Genomic DNA, 7,277 nt, shown 5'->3' with positions numbered 1-7,277 from the left:
TCTGATCCATATCTTTTGCCACCTGACAAGATCACATATGAGAAAAAGGGCCCAAGCTTAATGTTTCACTTGTATTTGTGAAAAAAAATGTGCGTGTGCAGGTAATATCCGAATAAATCACAAAATCCAACACATGGCAAAGGTGAAGTGATTTAATGCAGGAAAAATGCGCAGATAGACCTGGTTCATTTACTGACAAAACTATAAGTGAAGCAGGGCTAGCTGCTCATTTTTCCTGCATTCACTCGTTTGTACGTTTTGCTGTGTGCTGGATTTCATGATTTGTAATGGGTGTCACTTGCGTGGTCAAGAAGTAAATCCATCACAAAGGGAAAAAAAGCCAGTACAGCTGATTGTTGTGGAACTGTGGTAAGTGGCGAGTTTTCCTTTCTGCACTGTAATATGTTTTCTGCGATGATGTGTATAATTAAGGGGTGTGGGGAGATATGCAGGAAGGCTTGATCCCCTGCAAAAAATGTTTAATAATTTTTATTCATTTTATTTTTGAGTTTCCAGCAGTTTTGCTAGATATGTAGGATCTAGTTCATTTAGTCAGATTCATGTTTGTGTAATAAAAAAAAAAAAAAATATATATATATATATATATATATATATATATATGTATATATATATATATATATATATATATATATATATATATATATATATATATATATACACATATATATGTGTGTGTATGTAAAATTCATTGAAAACGCATTTCATTAGAAAAGCATTTCTTTGTCGCATTTCATAGAAAATGACAAATGCCGATTCCAGACCATTTTTGCTTCACCCCCTAACTCCACAGGTACACAACTATAGTAATAAAAAACATAATAAAAATGAAAAGACTCTCCACAGTGATTCACTGCTGCAGCACAAACAAAAACACAATGTCTGTAAATGTCCATGTAACACAACACTGGGTAGTATTAAAGCATAAATAATGATGTCCTTCCATGTCACTGTTGCAGCATTCTTTACAGAAGGGATTCCTTCCCAAGGGTAGCCCATACCAAAGCCTTAGGAATATATAGGTGTTACCACATGTTTACCGCACAAGGCATAGGGTATAAGGATGACATACATACTTCAGACCTTCTTTGCCACCAGTCTGACCACCATCACTGAATGAGTCTCCTTTTGGCCAGACAGCATTGGTTCCTGCTTCACCTAGACAGGAGCAATCACTGTTACCTCACAGGGTTGACTTTCTCGCACAAGACTAAGGGGTCTCTGATCCATCCTCACTTGTCCACTCTTCAACAGACACTGTGGGTGATGGGGGTTTTGATCCCTTTTAGGCACCTTTTTTTGTAAGGACATGTTCAGTGTCTGCAGGAGGTAATGGAACCCCCTACAAGAAAATCATGTTTGTCCAAATGGAAATGATTATACGTTTGTTGCCTGTCTTGTAATCAGGACCCATTTTCTGTGAGCATTCCTTTTGTTCTGTTTTATCTGTGAATTGCTGCATGCTGGGTTAGCATATTCTTCGGTTAGCCTTTCAGTTATTTATGCTCATCTTCCTTCCGATCAGGCCTCCCAAGAAGCCTAATTCACCTTCCTGGATTCTCAGTTTGTGCTTAAAAAGGTGACTTGGGCTTCTTTTGAGCCTGCAGCTTCAGCTTCCTTACATCAGTGTAGTTGGAAGACTCTTCAACTAAAAGCGACTCTGAACTCCAGGCTCTTATGGCCGTTCCTTTTTTTGTTTTGTTTCCCTTTGTGACAGGGTGTCTCTTTGTACTAATACTCCTTTTATGTAATTGGTTTGAGTGAGTTGTCTCTTAATCAGTCTTTTCATTTGCCTCGGTTTTTCCTTCTTTACAGTCTGCTAGTGAGATGGTTCTTCACATCTTATGACAGCTTAAGACTAAGGCAATTTGCAAATCTGAGCAAGTTTGTTTCTTTTCATTCCAGGTCTCTAGGTTTGGCTGTTTTCTATGCAAACCATATCCTCCTAGATCTCGAAGGCCATTTTTTGTTATTCCTTTTGTGGTAAAAGTTTTCTATCTCTGTAATGATTGGCTTATTCTGCTAGAGCTGTTGCTTCCTCCTGGCACTTTTTTAAACACTTTGGATAGCAGTTCTGTCCTTGAGGCTGCAATTTGTACTTCTGTCCATACCTTCACTAAGCATTACAAGTTGGAAGTTGTTTCCATAGTTATCCTGCATGATTTGATAGAGGGCTTCTCTGGGTCTTCCTCCTAAGTTTCCGTTTAGCTTTTGTTCTCTTACTCTTCCTTTTGTAAAGAATACTGCAACAGTGGTTTGGAAGAACATAGTGAAGTTCTGTAAAATCTTGCCATAACAGTAGAATGTCCTTCTCTTTACAGTTGCAGTATTCATTCCCTTGCTGTCTCTTCTCTCTTATTGCTCTGCCCTGTTCTTTCTTTTTTCCTGGCCTGGAATTCCTTTCCTTTTTCTCTTTCTGGATGCACATGTTCTTCCTAGTTCCTAGGAATTTTTGTTCCTCTTTGGGCTTTTCAGTTCAGAGGTATGTACATCCGTACACCACCTTTATGCTGTACACCTTGTGCATACATGTGATGTGCAAATTCTTTAAATTCCTAAGGCTTTAGTATACTGGCCAGACGTTGGGCTACCTTTGGCAGGAAATCCCATATCTAAAGAATACTGTAACAATGAAGAGAGACCTGTACTGTTATGGTAAGATTTTGCACATCTGTACCTTCTACACCAACTTTCCTTGACAATGCCTATTATCCTAACATCTAAAACCACACCAGTAATGAATGTATTCAGCATTCTGTATTCCATGTAATGTGATTCCGCAAAATGAGTTTAAAGCAATATTCAACTATGTGATTCAGCAAACATATGCTTGGATAAAATGTTCTAAATATACATGCATGTGTATGTAACCTGCATCACATATATACATATGCATATTTAAACAGCTCCTTGTAGTGAGGTGCAGTAGTTTTCCAACCTTGGGGGGGGGGGGGTAAGACAGAAGGATAAACATTAAGCCAGAGGGAAAAGTGGTACTTAGTTGCTGGATGAGCTTCATTAAAATCGGGAGAAAAAACGTAAACTGTGGGCAAGTTCTGTTGAGAGTTGAAAATAATCGAGCAGTTATCTTTGTGATAGTTGTTTATAATTAAAATGGGCAGGTACTGACAAGTATATGACTGTCAAATTATAATCCTCAAGTGTTGTACTTCTGCATTCGCAATTACAAGACCATTCTAGGAACTACATAGCTGACCTGGTGACTGGGCTCACTTGCATTTCATCCCTGATGTCTGGTAACAAATCACCTTTTCATGAAAAAATGAATGCAGCTCTTACCTCTCAACCTCTTAGAGCAAGAAATCTGGACAAAGCCATAAATAAAAGTAGGACAAATGCCCAAAAATAGGGACAATTTTTAAATATTGCTCTTGCACTCTTATAAAGTTGATTGAACAACAGGTTTTGTGTTAGCGTGACTTTTCTGAAAGGTTTGAAGTCTGAAACTCAAATGTCTGTCATTATTTTCTTAACTTCAGTCTTTAATGACTTGTCATTAATTTGCCAGAAAGCCACAATTTTATGAAAAATGGGCCAAATATATGAGGCAAAAATCTGGCCATTCTGCGAAAATCTGTTCAGAGGTATGAAATTTATTGCAGTTATCTAGCGATACATCTTTAAAGTGTATGCTATAGGACCGGATAGGGCTCTGTATGCTGTGCCTAAGCCGGGCAACTGCATTCTGTGTCATTGAACTGAATAGGGTTAAATGAGGAAATCTTACTACCACTTTATCATGTTCCATTTAACAATAATAGATGAACTTGTAAAAAGAAAACGACCAAGAAACAAACAGAAGAAAGTAATAACACTGATTCAACACAGTCACTGAAACACCACCGCATTCTGTAAATCAACGTTTGTTAAATGGATAAGATAAGCACGTTTGTCTTATGTAAGTTTGTTATAAAGACTTCAACAGGTGAAATGTATAATGAATAAAATGCAGAAATTCAAAGGTAATATACATAATCATGTACCGCTCAATTTCTTAAAGCTATAGTGTTACTGAAAAACCCATCCATAAAAACTTTCCTAATATTAATGGCATGGCAAATAAAGTAAATTGTTAGTACATTTCAAAAACATGTAAAAAAATCCTAAAATTTGGTTTTACATTCTTAATACATTTACTAAAAATTTCATTGTTCAGAATCTTTCAATTTAAGCAAGGGATAGATGTAAGTAAGCTTGGGGAACTTTGCTGTCAAATGTAACTGCCATATAAAAGTTCTCTTTCTCGAGCAGTAAACCCTATGGTCCTTCCCTCAAATTAGCTGCTAGATGTTCAAGTACAAAAAACTTAAAACCATGCTCAGGGTGTGCCATAATACACATTAAAAGGGCATTTGTGCTGCTTTTAGGTACAATTTTGTATGTATGCTGTTATATTGTTTCTTTTAACTAATGTTTGGTCTTGTGTACTAAAAAAACAGTGCTGTCAAAGCTAAATAAAACTCTTAGATAAACTATTGTTTACAATTGACTAAATCTGTTGCGACAGAAAATGTTTTTGCAGTAATTGCAACTCCCACACTTAAAACATGCCGTTATGTTCAACATCAGTACTTTGTTTTCTAATGGACTAGAATACCTTTTGAAAAGTAATTCCCTTTCTGAAAATAATCAGAGGGTAATTGCCTAACTTTTCTTTCAACTCTGTTTACAACCCAATTTTTATTCAAAATCCACTTGATAAGATCTGTTGAAAAAGTTCTGATGAAACTACATTTGTAATAATTTATGGATTTTCTTCTGTTACCCACCGATACAGAAGCATCAGTAGTTTGCAAAACAGTGGTTGTGTTGGCTTCATTACCTAACAGAATAGGAGTGAATGAGCTATTTCTCCTTTTCCATTATCACTTCATCTAAAGCCTTTTTTCTCTTTTTTTTTTTTTTCTTTGGAACATACTTTCAAGCAAGTTAACCATACTTCCATAAAATGGTTATGCGTGCTTTATTGCTACCTTTTTTTGGGGGGGGGTGTAGTGGGGTAGGAGCTGGTGTAATGCAAGAAGGAGTTAGAGTAGGTGGGTTTGCTAAACATTTTTGGAAATATCCTCTTAATATTGCCTTTCACTAACATGATGTCCAAATGTAAAATATAGATGTTATGTAGTCCTAGCTCGCCATTCTTCATATCTGGGTTTGGAGCCGACTGTCGGCTCCGACTCTGCCTATACACTAGCTCAAAAGTCTCTGATTGGCTGGGCTAAGATGGTATCCCACAATACCTTGCTCCACATCCCCAGATCTCATTTGCCGCTTGTAGAGCTTGGACTTGGTCTCTGCTTGGCTAAGTACTCTTTAAAAATAACTTTTCTCGAGAAAATTTCTGATATTATAGAATTTTTGCATAGATACGTTGTGATAGCATTTATTGGCCTTTCTGTGGTGCGAGTTTTGTGGTATCCCTTCTACCCTCGGGCTAGGCCCGTTTGAGTTAGAGGACCTAGTCCTCCCATTGTGATTTGTTTTTTTTTAGTTTGTGGTTCTCTTTGTGCTGAGACCATTTTAATTAGAGGTCTCTCTATTGTTTGTGGTGTATCAGTGACTGTGTTGTGCTGAGCGTTCATTTCCAGCCCTTTTCTCTGACTTCTGCACCGAGAAAGTTTTTGGAGTTCTGTGTTTTATAATTATGTCGAAAGAGCAAAAAGAACATAAGCCCTCTGGCTTTAGAAAGTGTTCTAAATGTTCACACAAAATGTCTATTACAGACGGACATTCTGTCTGTGTTTATTGTCTTGGAGCCATTCACCTTCAGGAGTCCTGCAGTTTTTGCCACTCCTTTAGTCCTCGGGTGCTCCAAGAAAGGAAAAAACAAGTTGATACTAAAGGGTCTGTTAAAACCATCTTTTGAGGAAAACTTAGCTTAGACTCCCAGCTCCGAGTTGAAGTCTAAGTCATCTAGCTCCAAGAAGAGATCGCTGGCTCCATCTTTGGTCTCGGAGCCGCCCTCTAAGATTTTGGTAGTGGAATCTGCTTCCTCGGCTCCACCGACCTCGGAGCCGCAGGAAGTCACTGTTTCGACTGAATCCTCGACTGCTCCGATAATATTGGAACCTCGGAGCCGGTCTCCAAGTTTAAAGACAAGCCTCTCCAGAGAAGAGGTCTGCTTCTCCATCGATTTCCTCTAAATCCCCCAGGCTTCCAGATTTGGATGTGGATAGGGTGGTGCAGCGGCTCCTGGAATCGCCAGTGTTGGCAAAACTTTTTTCGGCTCCGACTCAGTCGGCTCCAGAGCCAGCCCTGGTAGTCGTACCTGCTATTCCTCCGAGCGTATCTTTGTCTTCAGAGCCGGTAAGCTCCGCTCCGAGGGATGTTCCTGTGTCTGCTCAGATACCCCAACTGGGACTCTCGGTACCGGCAGCTTCAGGCCTTGTCAGCTAAGCCCCCTTATCTAATTTTCCATAAAGATAGGGTCTCCCTTAGGCCAAATCCAACCTTTCTTCCAAAAGTAGTGTCATTGACTAATATTAATCAGTCCATTGAACTGCCAGTGTTCTTTCCCAATTTCTCTGACAAGGCAGAGTATCAGTTTCATAAGTTGGACGTTCATAGGCAACTACGCTTTTATTTACACAGGACTAAGGAATGGAGGAAATCAGATCAGCTCTTCATTTCATTCTCAGGCAATCGCTTAGGTTCGGCGGTGTCCAAAGTAACCAGTTCTAAATGGATAGCGGGTTGCATCTCCTTTATTTACCAGACAGGAGGTAAGAACATACCCTTTCCAGTTGGAAGGTAAGAACATACCCTTTCCAGTCGGAGCACATTCTACGAGAGCAGTGTCTACGTCTACAGCCTTTCAGGCTAGGCTATCCATGGATGATATATGCGCAGCCACAACATGGGCTTCTCCTCATACCTTTGTGTCCCATTACAAACTGGATGTGGTATCCAGGGACAGGTCTTCCTTCGGCTCCACAGTGCTCAGGAGTATCTTCCATTGAGCCACCCAGGATATAGGTGCTAGGGACGCTGTCCCACATATGAAGAATAATGGCGAGATAGGACTACATAACATCAATTAGTTATGTACTTACCATAACGCTAGATGTATGTAGTCCATCTCGCCATATATTCTTCATTACCCACCCGCCGTCCCCCTTGCCTGGAGACTTTGGAGGATTTCCTTTATAACCCTGGCTTTAGTCCCTTTAGACAACTTGTTGGACCTTGTGTATCTTGACTGTGGATGTGTGTGTGTGGATTGGACATATTGTTTTTGT

The 7,277-nt window shown here is 39.2% G+C and overlaps 1 protein-coding gene across 1 annotated transcript in view; it reads left to right on the top strand.

Annotated features, from left to right (window-relative positions):
- The window catches only part of TXNRD3 (thioredoxin reductase 3), a 708,837-nt gene that overhangs the window by 136,465 nt on the left and 565,095 nt on the right, over positions 1-7,277 (top strand). The window lies entirely within an intron of this gene.

The sequence above is a fragment of the Protopterus annectens genome, chromosome 7.part0 (genome assembly GCF_019279795.1).
Source record: "Protopterus annectens isolate FY-2018-M chromosome 7.part0, PAN1.0, whole genome shotgun sequence".
Taxonomy (NCBI): Eukaryota; Metazoa; Chordata; order Ceratodontiformes; family Protopteridae; genus Protopterus; species Protopterus annectens.
The sequence above is the reverse complement of the archived record's forward strand: the minus strand, read 5'-3'. Positions and strand labels throughout refer to the sequence as shown.